The sequence below is a fragment of the Quercus lobata genome, chromosome 1 (assembly GCF_001633185.2).
Source record: "Quercus lobata isolate SW786 chromosome 1, ValleyOak3.0 Primary Assembly, whole genome shotgun sequence".
In the NCBI taxonomy this organism is placed as follows: domain Eukaryota; kingdom Viridiplantae; phylum Streptophyta; class Magnoliopsida; order Fagales; family Fagaceae; genus Quercus; species Quercus lobata.
Genome location: NC_044904.1, coordinates 37,191,286 through 37,203,877, shown reverse-complemented (window position 1 = coordinate 37,203,877; position 12,592 = coordinate 37,191,286). Strand labels below are relative to the sequence as shown.

At 35.0% G+C, this 12,592-nt stretch overlaps 1 non-coding gene across 1 annotated transcript; it reads left to right on the top strand.

The window, feature by feature from the left end:
- The first annotated feature begins 4,451 nt into the window (after positions 1-4,451).
- LOC115956205 lies at positions 4,452-4,590 on the top strand. The gene has a single exon (XR_004084278.1). It is a non-coding gene; the product is annotated as a small nucleolar RNA Z247 (small nucleolar RNA).
- Positions 4,591-12,592: the final 8,002 nt, after the last annotated feature.

Below are 12,592 nucleotides of genomic sequence, written 5' to 3'. Positions count from 1 at the left end.
TACATTCATTGAAAAATTTTGTACGTTAAATATATAGAATTATGTATATTCTCTAAAAAATTATGTATGTTGAATGTACATAATTGTTACTTTCTTTGAAAAATTGTATACTTTAAAAATATATTGTGTACTTTCTGTGGGGCCCAATAATTCGTGGGCCAGGCCCATTTACTCGTTGGGGTCCAAAGGCCCAAGCCGAGGAAGGTGATGGCCCGGGCTCGGCAATACAAGTATGAAATAGCCTTGGAACACAACCGAGGACGATTCAGTCCTCGGCATGTCTGAGATCTCACAAGAAGAAAGGCCAAAAATGGTATAGAAACAATTTGGGTAAAAATCTAAAATATCTGTGCCAATAGAAAAGGGTATGCTGGAAAGTGTAACGACTAGGGAAAGCTGCCCTTACTGCCATTCAATACTCTGCACCTGACAGAGCCATACTCTCCAGCTTTTTCAACCACCCCCAACCACTCCGAGTATGGGCTGATGGGACAAGTATCAGTCTTGGAATGTCGATCCTACACGTGGACGAAGGATAAAAAACACAGGCTAGTATAAAAGGAAAAGTAAGTAATTCATAGAAGGGGTTGGGAAAAATGGCCAAAAACCAGAGCCTCCCAGCCCGCCTCCAGGAGAAAGACTCCAGGGGCGAAAACGACTTAACCATGTACGGATATCACAAAAAACCCACCGCCTGGTGACCGAGGCCTAGCCATTCAAACCCATGCTCTACAAATGATATTGTTTGGGCCTTTTTACGTGCGAACCCAACACTGTTACGGTTCGTTACAAAATCATGTCCTTACACTTTCTTTATAAAATTGCATGAATTGAATGTACATGATTGTGTATTTTATTCGAAAAATTTTGTATGTTGCATGCACAAAATTGAAAAATTGTGTACATTGTTTAAAAAATAGTGCACATTGAATGTATATAATTGTGTACCTTAAATGTACAAAATTAAAAAAATGTGTACATTGAATATACAAAATTTGGTATATTCTTTGAAAAAAATGTGTATATTAAATAAACAAAATTGTGTATATTCTTTGAAATATTGTGTACATTGAATGTACATAATTGAAAATTTATGTACATTGAACATTTAGAATTAGGTACATTCTTTAAAATATTGTGTACATTAATATTCAAAACTGTATATATTCTTTTAAAAATTGTGTAGGTTGAATGTACACAATTGTGTACATGGTTTGTAAAATCATGTATGTTGAATGTACAAAATTGTATACATTTTTTGAAAAATTGTGTACTTTGAAAATACAAAATTGTGTACATTCTTAGTAAAATTGTGTATATTGATTATACAAAATTGTGTACATTATTAGAAAAAATTTGAACGTTGCATGTACAGAATTGAAAATTTTCTTACATTCAATATACAGATCGTGTACATTGTTTAAAAAATTGTGCATATAGAATGTACATAACTGTGTACCTTAAATGTACAATTTAAAAAAAAAAAATTGTACATTGAATATAAAAAATTTGGCATATTCATTATAAAAAACGTGTAAATTAAATAGGCAGAATTGTGTATATTCTTTGAAATATTGTGTACATTGAATGTACAAAATTAAAAAATTGTATACATTGAACATTCAGAATTTTGTATATTCTTTGAAAAATTGTATACATTAAATTCAAAAAAATTTCCATTATTTGAAAATTTGTGTATATTGAATGTACAAAATTGTGTACATTTTTTTGAAATTTTTTGTATATTTAATGTACAAAACTGAAAAATTATGTAAATATAAAATATTATTTGAATAATTGTGTACATTGAATGTACAAAATTGTGTAAATCCATTAAATAATTGTATACTTTAAATGTACAAAATTATGTACATTCTTTTTAAAAAAATTGTACTTTAAATGTACAAATTGATCAATTGTGTACATTCAATAAACAAAATTGTGTAAATTATTTAAAAAATTGTGCATGTTGGATGTAAATTATTTTTCATTTCAAAATGCTAACTAAGAAAATCATTGAGTTCCCAAATGTTCATTTTACATAAATAATTAGAATACCTCCTATACATAATTAATACATAAAAAATAAGAAAAGTGCTAAAAGTATTATAAATTTTACTACATAAACCTTACAAATTGATATGGTAATGATTGTGATTGGTATGATTTAACCATCTTGGTAATAAATGCGTGAATTGTTTTGTCATGATTAATGACAAATCAGTTTGTAAATACAATGTCATAAACAATGTAGTACACGTGACATGACTCTAAAAGTAAATTAATTGACCTGATTCAATTTCTTTTTAATTATTTAGCACAAATTTAGACCCTTTCTCTGGTTTGTGCATGTAATTAAAAAAAATGTGGGACAAATAAATTGTTAAGATTAATATAATTAAAAATGCGAACATGTTACTGTAGTGAATTAATATATATACACACACATACACACACATATTGGCTCATTTAAGTGAAAAATTATTTTATATATTCTTAATTGCATATATTATTTATTTAAATTTGTTGTCTTTTAATGGTTTTTATTTCAATTATTGCGAAATTAATTAAGCATAAGGAAGAATTTCATATTCCAAATCATTTTTTAATAAAAATTTATTCCAATCAAACCGTTTCTTATATAAATTATATAAAAATAATTATATAAACTTATTTAATATAAATAATTAGTGCGCCATCTATAGACATTCTATACATGATACATGAAAAAATATATGTATTTACCTCATTAATCAATATTTTAACATAAATGCAAAATCTTGATAAGGTAGAAGGCTAAATGTGAAGAATTTCTTTCATTATGAAAAAATGAGCTATATGATAGAACCCTAGATTATCAAAACCATGCACTAATTTTTTTTGTTTTTTTTTTTTTTTTTGAGAAGAAACCATGCACTAAATTAGTTGTGAAAAATCTTCTCAAAAAAAAAAAAAAATAGTTGTGAAAAATACAGATAAATGGAAAGTTCTATTCTACCAAAGGGAGAAGAGTGACTACATGGTGAGTAAAAGGAAGTTATCAATAGCCTTGTAACTAAATTAGTAACTTCCAATATTTCTGACGGAGACTATGGGGTATCAGAGCCATGGATGGTAGATGTATGAGTTTTATTTCTCTGCAATTAAGAAGTTACTAGGAACATATATTACTACTTCAGCCACTACTTGTTCCTTGATAGCGTTGGTCAGCCTCAAACTTGTTGGCAAACCATAGTTTTGCGTTGGTCAGCCCGTTTTGTTAGTCGACAGATAGGCGTTGTTTGGGTGGTCCCGCAATGGAGTTTCCCGAGGAGGTGGTCCCGATAGCAAGGATACCAGTGGTTAGTAATAGTTCCACCAGTAATCATTAATTGCTTGGAAATAAAATAAATACGTTTATCAGTTCATCATTTGTTTGCTTGTTCACACTTAGGCTAGGCACACACTAATAAGAATCATGGACTATGATGATATAGATTATGATGAAGGTTATAGCATGAAAGATATAGATAATAATTGGTCAAATAGTAATATGGATTATGAAACAGATTCTGATTCTGACAGTGAAATTGATGATTATAATTATAATAGTGTTAAGGATGTTAAGGATACAGCTGTAGCTACAGCTGTAATTGCCGAGGATAATAGCTGATGTATATTTGAATTTGTAAATCATATTTTGAATAGGATATGATAGGATAGAATTAGGCTTGTGATGAGATAGGATGAGGATACGGTAGAATTACTTTAGAATTTGTATCTCAGTGAAGTATATCCTTCCGGATTGATATATCAGATTGTATTCACATTTGAATTGTAACAAACTCTTATATATACAAAATGCCTTGAACCGTGATGGTAAGGCTTGGAAATCATTTTTGTATATCTGATTTTACATGGTATCAGAGCCATTGTGACATACGTCTTTTTTTTCAATGGCTTCCTCGTCTTCATCAACCTCTGTTGTCAACACTGCCACTTCTTCTTCTCCCACTTCCCTCACTACCATCCATCATCTCATCACCATTAAACTTACCCGTGACAACTACCTGCTTTGGAAAGCTCAGATTGTTCCTTATCTTAAGGGGCAACATTTATTTGGCTATCTCGAAGGAAGCACTCCTGCTCCACCTCAATCTCTCACTGTTGAAACCGATGGAGACATTCAAGTCATCCAAAATCCAGATTTCAGTCAATGGTACTTCCAAGACCAAATGATTCTTAGTGCCATAATATCCTCCCTCTCTGAACGTATTTTGGCTCATGTAGTAAAATTCAACACATCAAGGGATGTGTGGCAAGCCTTAGAGAGAATGTTTACCTCTCAGTCAAGGGCTCGAACAATGCAAATCCACTATCAGCTCGCCACTTTGAAGAAAGGCAATTCCTCAATTGCTGATTATTTTCACCAGTTTACAACACTGGTTGATACACTTGCTGCTACTGCTCATGCCTTGAATGATTTTGAAATTATCTCATTTCTCTTGGCTGGTTTAGGATCTGAATATGATTCATTTGTCACATCTGTGACCACAAGGGTTGACCCTTTATCAATTGATGAACTATATGGGCATCTATTAGCTCATGAATTGCGGCTTGAGCATCAACAACCAACTGTGGACCTCTCCATTGCAGGGGCCAATTTTGCGGGACGAGGACCCTCACGTGGTGGTCGTGGTGGTGGCTCCTCTCCCTCAGCAAGCCGTGGCTCCTCTCCTTCTGTAGGACGTGACTCATCATCCAAGTACCAAAGGAATTTTCGAGGACGGGGGCGTGGTCATTCCTTTTCCCCTCAAAATCGTCCTATTTGCCAGGTTTTCCACAAGCCAGGGCACACGGCTTTGAAGTGCTATTACAGGTTTGATAATTCCTTCTCCACTGACACTACCAACAACATGCATGCTCTGCTCGCCGCTCCACAGGCTCCATCCGATCTCAATTGGTACCCTGATTCTGGTGCAACTCATCATCTCACATCTGATTTTGCAAATTTGAATGTGAAGGCGGAGGAGTATCACGGGTCTGATCAGATTCGCATTGGTAACGGTATTGGTTTAAATGTTAAACACATTGGCTCTACAAAACTATCCACTCCTTCCTCTTCTTTTATTTTACAAGATGTACTTCATGTGCCTCACATTACCAAAAATTTAATTTCCGTTCATAAATTCACATCTGACACAAATACCTTTATTGAGTTTCACCCCTCTTATTTCTTTGTGAAGGATCGAACAACGGGGAGAGTTTTGCTGCGCGGGCTGAGTAGAAATGGGCTGTACCTTTTTCCTTCTGCTTTCAATAAATTGCCTTCGTCGTCATCTGTCTTTGTTGGTGAACGTACTTCTCCACAACAATGGCACTCACGCTTGGGACATCCTGCTTTTCGTATTGTTAATCATGTTCTTTCAAAATTTAGTCTGCCTGTTATTTCCAGCAATGTTGTTCACCCTTGTCCTGCTTGTCTCAGTTCTAAGAGTAAACAACTTTCTTTTTCTTTATCTTGTACTCAAATAAATTTTCCTTTGGATTTAATACACACTGATGTATGGGGTCCATCTCCTATTTGCTCTAAATCTGGTTTCAAATATTATGTCTCTTTTGTTGATGCGTTTAGTCACTATACTTGGATTTATCCCATGACAAATAAAAGTGATGTGCTACCAATCTTTATTAAATGGCAAAAATATGTTGAGCGTTATTTTAATCGCAAAGTCAAAGTTGTTCAATCTAATTGGGGTGGCGAATATCGCTCACTTAACAAATTTTTCCAAAATAGTGGTATTACTCATCATGTTTCTTGTCCTCACACGCCTCAACAAAATGGTGTTGTTGAGCGCAAACACCGTCATCTTGTGGAAACTGGCTTAGCTTTATTAAATCATGCACACATTCCTCTTCAATATTGGGAAGATGCTTTTCAAACAGCTTGTTATCTGATTAATAGACTCCCCTCTTCCACAATACAAAATCTATCTCCGTATGAAAAATTGTTTGCTCAAACACCTGATTATAATTTCTTGCGTGTTTTTGGTTGTGCATGTTGGCCTAATTTACGTCCTTATAATTCCCACAAACTTCAACCACGCTCCACTCAATGTGTCTTCCTTGGTTACAGTTTACTTCATAAGGGATATAAATGCTTACATCTCTCCTCTGGCCGTGTCTATTTTTCCAGAGATGTGCTCTTCAACAAAGATATTTTTCCTTTTACTAGGCCTAGTTCTCTAAATTCCGAGTCAGTTTTACACTCTTTGCAGGTACAGTCCTCTACTGGGTTTCACGCAGCAACTCCTTTCTCAGTTGGACGAAATTTTGCCACTGTAACTTCTTCAGCCCAAAGTGTTCCTTACCAAGCCCATTCTGAAAATCTTCCCAGCCCACACATACTGACCCGTCCCTCTTCTTCTCTACCTCATTCTAACCTCATTCCCTCATATATCTCTACGCCTCCCTCACCTCTCCATCAACCTTCCCTTCACGCCACAAACACCTCAAACGTTCAACCCACACCCACCGGACCTCCACCCACACCCACCGAACCTCAACCCACACCCTCCACCTTTGAACCCACACCCACCGAACCTCAACCCACACCCTCCACCTTTGAACCCACACACACCGACCCACTACCCACACACACCCACACCGACCCGCTAGCTACAACCACCGACCCTCACCTCCAGCCCACCGACCCTCAACCCACTCATCCTATGATCACCCGCTCCAAAAATTCAATCACCAAACCCAAAACCTTCACCGATGGTACCGTGCGATATCTGGTTCCCAGTGCGCTCCTCGCCGATGGCAATTCTTCCATTATTGAACCCACCTGCTTCACCAATGCTGTGAAAGACTCCAACTGGCGTGCTGCCATGAATGTTGAGTTCGATGCTTTGCTCAAGAATCAAACGTGGATTCTCGTTCCTTCTCATACTGCTCGCAATGTCATTGGGTGCAAATGGGTGTTTCGAGTTAAGCGTCATGCCGATGGTTCCGTTGAATGCTATAAAGCCCGCTTGGTGGCTAAAGGATTTCATCAATTGCCGGGAATTGACTTCGGCGAAACCTTTAGTCCTGTCATCAAACCCACCACTGTCAGAACAGTTCTTTCTATTGCTGTTTCAAGAGGTTGGGTTCTTCGCCAATTTGATGTTCAGAATGCCTTCTTACATGGCCATCTATTTGAGGATGTTTATATGTCTCAGCCTCTTGGTTTTGTTCACCCTCAATTTCCTAATCATGTGTGCAAACTGAAGAAAGCACTTTATGGGTTGAAGCAGTCCCCTCGAGCTTGGTTCGCTAGGCTCTCTTCTCACTTACTTGCTTTGGGATTTAGAGGTTTGAGGTCTGATTCTTCACTATTTATTTATCATAGTGCTACTGTTACTATATATTTCCTCATATATGTGGATGATTTGATTGTTACTGCCTCAAAACCTTCTGCAATTGATGATCTTTTGTGTAATCTGAAGACTAATTTTGCTATTAAGGATCTGGGTAATCTTAATTTTTTCCTTGGCATTGAGGTTCTGCCAAACTCCTCGGGTCTTGTCTTGTCTCAGAAACGTTACATCATTGATCTTTTAAAGAAGACAAATATGCTTGAGGCAAAACCGGTCTCCTCTCCCATGGCTCAGTCCACTAGTTTATCTGCTTTTGAAGGGGATCCTCTTTCTGATGTCACCATGTATCGTAGTACTGTTGGGGCTTTGCAATATCTCTCCATCACCCGTCCTGACATTTCTTTCACAGTCAACAAACTCTCTCAGTTTATGCATCGCCCTACTGACATCCATTGGCAGTCTGTCAAACGCCTCCTGCGGTATCTTAAGCAAACTATTCATTTTGGTTTGCCGCTGTATCACTCAAAGTTCAACACTCTTCAAGCCTTCTTTGATGCTGATTGGGCTGGTTGTCGTGATGATCGGCGGTCTACTGGAGGTTTCTGTGTCTTTTTGGGCAACAATCTCATTTCCTGGGGTTGCAAAAAGCAGCAGACAGTGGCTCGTTCTAGTACAGAAGCTGAATACAAGGCCTTTGCCAATGCTTCAGCTGAGGTTAAATGGTTGCGTGCCCTTTTATTTGAACTTGGAATTCCTATCTCTAGCTCTCCTGTTCTGTGGTGTGACAACATAGGTGCAACCTATTTATCCTCCAATCCAATTTTCCATGCTCGCACTAAGCATGTTGAGATTGATTTTCACTTTGTTCGGGATATGGTAGCTGATGGCTCTCTTCTCATTCGGTTTCTGTCTACCCGAGATCAGCTTGCTGATATTTTTACAAAGCCTCTGTCTTCCTCTAGATTTGCTCTTCTTCGGACCAAGCTCAATGTATCTCCAATACCGTTGAGCTTGCGGGGGCGTGTTAAGGATGTTAAGGATACAGCTGTAGCTACAGCTGTAATTGCTGAGGATAATAGCTGATGTATATTTGAATTTGTAAATCATATTTTGAATAGGATATGATAGGATAGAATTAGGCTTGTGATGAGATAGGATGAGGATACGGTAAAATTACTTTAGAATTTGTATCTCAGTGAAGTATATCCTTCCGGATTGATATATCAGATTGTATTCACATTTGAATTGTAACAAACTCTTATATATACAAAATGCCTTGAACCGTGATGGTAAGGCTTGGAAATCATTTTTGTATATCTGATTTTACAAATAGTAACACAAATAATTGGAGTACTTTAACAGGAGATAAAATCAACTGACAGACTGATAGACACAATAATAGTTTTTTGGTTATAATTAATAAAAAATTAGAATCTTTAGAAAATATTGACAGATCCGCTATATATACTAAAGTAGAAAAGAAAAGTGATAGTTTTTTGGACCTCTATGAAAGAATGGAAGCTTTAAATTCACCTTTGAAACAAGAAAGCAAATTTGAACCCCATCATAGATCATCTTTAACAAAAACTATGACAGATAATTGGCATATAAATAATAGTCGAAAAGATGAGATAGGAATAGGCTTATAGATATTAAAAACAACTGACAGAAGAGTTGACAGAAAAACTAACCCAATTGAGGAAAGAACAACACGTATAGAAGATAAAGGAAAGAATCTCATAAAAGAAAGAAGTGCTGTAGAAAGTGCTATAGATATAATAAATGAAGACAAAGAAAGAGGTATGATAAGGAAAGGCATAGTTAAAGAAATGTTAGAAAAAATAGAAAGACAAAAGAGCCTAATAGAGACAAGTAAGGAAGAAAGAGTAAAAGAAGTGTTAAAGAAAGAAAATAGTACTCTTGAAGAATCTCTACATAGGAAGCTAGATGCAAAAGAAAGACTTGAATCAAGAGAAATAGTCAACAGAGGGAGGAAAAACAATAATAATGATAGTTTAAAAGAAAAGGCAAATAGTGATAGTGTAGTAAAAGTAAAAGTGGAAAAAGTGGGAGTAGTCAATAAAGAAGACAAGAAGTGTAATAGTTTAAAGGAAAAAATTGATGAAAGACTAAAATCAATTGAAAGAGATATAATATACCCAAACGGATAGCTTGACAGAATTAACTAAAAAGATGAAAATTTTAAATACACCTTTAGAGATAGACAGAAAAAGAGACGTAGCAATTTTAAATACTACTGAGTTATCAGATAATAAGAAAATTGACAGACATGTTAGTAATACTATTTGTCATAAATGCAAAAAATATGGACATACTAAAAAACAATGTGATAGACATAATAAAAATGTAAAACGTATAAGTGAATTAGAATTTGAGAAAGATATAATGAATGAATTAATGGACATATTTAATGTTAGTCAAAAAGAAATAGATCAAGTAAAGAAGATAATACGACAGACATAGACAAACAAAATATTGCAAAAATAATAAATTTAAAAGAATTACCTAAACCCGTGATAGACCCCCCTTCATTAGAAAAAGACATTTTGGATAATAACAACAATAAGCAGAAATTTTTAAGATTAATTGACAGAGTAAATTTTCAAAAATGGCATACATAAATCACTTTAATAATTAATAAAGAATCTTCTTTGACAGACTCAGGTGCAGAAGTGAAAAGTTTACAGTTAATTAATCATAAATTGCCTCATATTTGTACTAACGATATATGTTTTGAAACTGTTAAAGACTTCTCTTCCAAAGTTGTCTTGATGTATCCCTTTTTAGAGACAGAAAAAGGAATTGCAACCAATGTACCTTTTATCTTATCCTTTACCCCCAAAAGAAGTTTATTCACGTAATAATATCACTATTTTAAAAGATATTGATAAAGAAAGAATCTATAGAACTGAAAGAAGTTTGTCATCCTTAAAGACAAAAATATCACTTGATGACCCTTTGATAGATAATGACATAAAGAGACTTAAACAAGATATAGAGACAGAGATTTGCTCTAATTCTCTCATTGCTTTTGTGCATAGGCACCTACAAATAGTCCAAACCCTTTGTGAAAAGGAACTTAGTGGAAAAGGCATAAAAGATGGAAATATGATTCCAAATTTTAGTCAATATGAATGGACTGACAGTTTGATAGAAGTACCCAACAAGATTATAATAAATAACATACTTACACCCTTTATAGTATCCTCAGATGTTCATATAACAGATGTTTTAATAAAAGAAGCTCTGACAGATTCTATTTTGCTAATCATTAAAGAACATATTAATTGTGGTAATTTCTTGAATAAAGACAGATTTAATTTTCTTAACAAACAGAGTTAATCATAAGTCTCTGATAGATTTTCCCCAGATTATTACAGTAGTTGATGAAAGACTTTATGGAGAAGCTTTATTTCACATATTCTCACAAAATGAGACATATAGTAATACATACAAAATAGATAGAATCATGGCAGATTTTGTAAAGTTTTTGGATTTTAGCCCCTCTAACATTGAAAGACTTCATCATGATTACTTTTATACCACTACTTGGCATGAGCACAAAGGTGTACAGAAAAAAGTTTGTTTTATTATATATACTTTTCATATAAAATACTTCAAAAGAATTTCACAAAAATACATTGGCAAAAGAATTTTAAAAATAAATTTTAAAGAAGCTTTGCAAGAAAATATTTACTCCAGACATAATCTTTTTCCCGAAACCCAATTACAAACTACTATGAATAAAATATTCTCTCAAAAAGACAAGGGCAAGGCACTAGCGGTGCAACCCAAAGGAATCCGAAAGCCTTCAATAAAAATTTTGGATAGGCATGAAGGCGTCTCGATAGAGACAATATCCCTTCAGGATACGTTGCTAGTAGAGGCAATGTATTCATGTTGTGAAAAAAGTGTAATTCTACAAAAAGTGTTCTGCACTGACCTCATGTTTCAGGACGGAGAATTCACAGACCTTCCTCTTCATATTAAAATACTTCTTGATAATTTACAAGCAGCCTTCAGAAACCTTTATTCCAAAAGACCCTTAAGGCATTGGAATTATATCTTGTTAGCACTAGTGCATTCATTGAAGCCTCTGGTTGTCAACTCCTTGGCAAGGAGGAAGGAGATTCAAGCTCCACAATGACAAAATCACAGTCTCTAAAAAGGTATCTTATGGGAACAAGCTTTTCAAAGCTCCACCCTAAGATTCAGCAAAATACGAGACTTGCCATTAGAACTTTACTTCCTGAAATCCAACAGAAAATATTAACTCATAAAGCCCTAACAAGTTCTTATGACAAATGGATGCATCTTTTTAAAGTTTTATTCTCTACAGCATTTATCAGAACGGAAGACATGACAGAAGACATATGGCTATCTCATAAAGCTACATGGTATGAAAGCTTTGGAGAAGCAAACAGAGTTTATGAAGGAACTTTTGACAGATACAATCCCTATCCAGGATTACTTATCAACACAGAGACAGAAGATCCAATAATTTGTGATCCTTTATGGTTATCTGAAATGCTAGAAGCAGGGTTTATAAGCAAAATAATCATAACTTCTGGAATTCAAATTAGTTTATTTTCCAAAGTCATCCAAGAAGTAGCAGCACAGATTGGAGGACTTAATTATATGAAGATCACTATCTGGAGCACTCTTCTAGCTTGGGATACTAGCTCTTATATGGAAGCTCGGCCAATACACATTTTGGCTCTTATCCATGATTGGGGTTGTATCCTTGAATACAACTGGTATACAGGAGATACTTATTTATCACTTGAAGATTCAAATGCTCTGGCTCAAGAATTGTCTAATTTCATGGGTAATAAGATTTATGAAGTACGGAAAGAATTGGACAAAAGGTTCCACTTATATAGCTATACCAACAGGATAGCTGTGTATGGTCCAAGACCTTCAGCAAGAAGGCTTTTTGGGAAAAGAAAGATTACTAAGGATCCCAGACTAATGACAATAAAGGATCGTGTTCCTATTTATGTTCCTATTTCATACTGTGTTCTATGTAGTAATTATGGAGTGATTCATGAGCATGAGCAGTATGAGGATAACTCTGATCTGCTAGATTATGATAACTACACAGATACAGATTAATAAACAGACAGATATGTCAAGAAAGACAAAATGCTCTCCAGAACAGACAATGGTGACAGAACACTATTCACTAGTGACAGATCACTATTCACCAGCAACAGATCATTATTCAC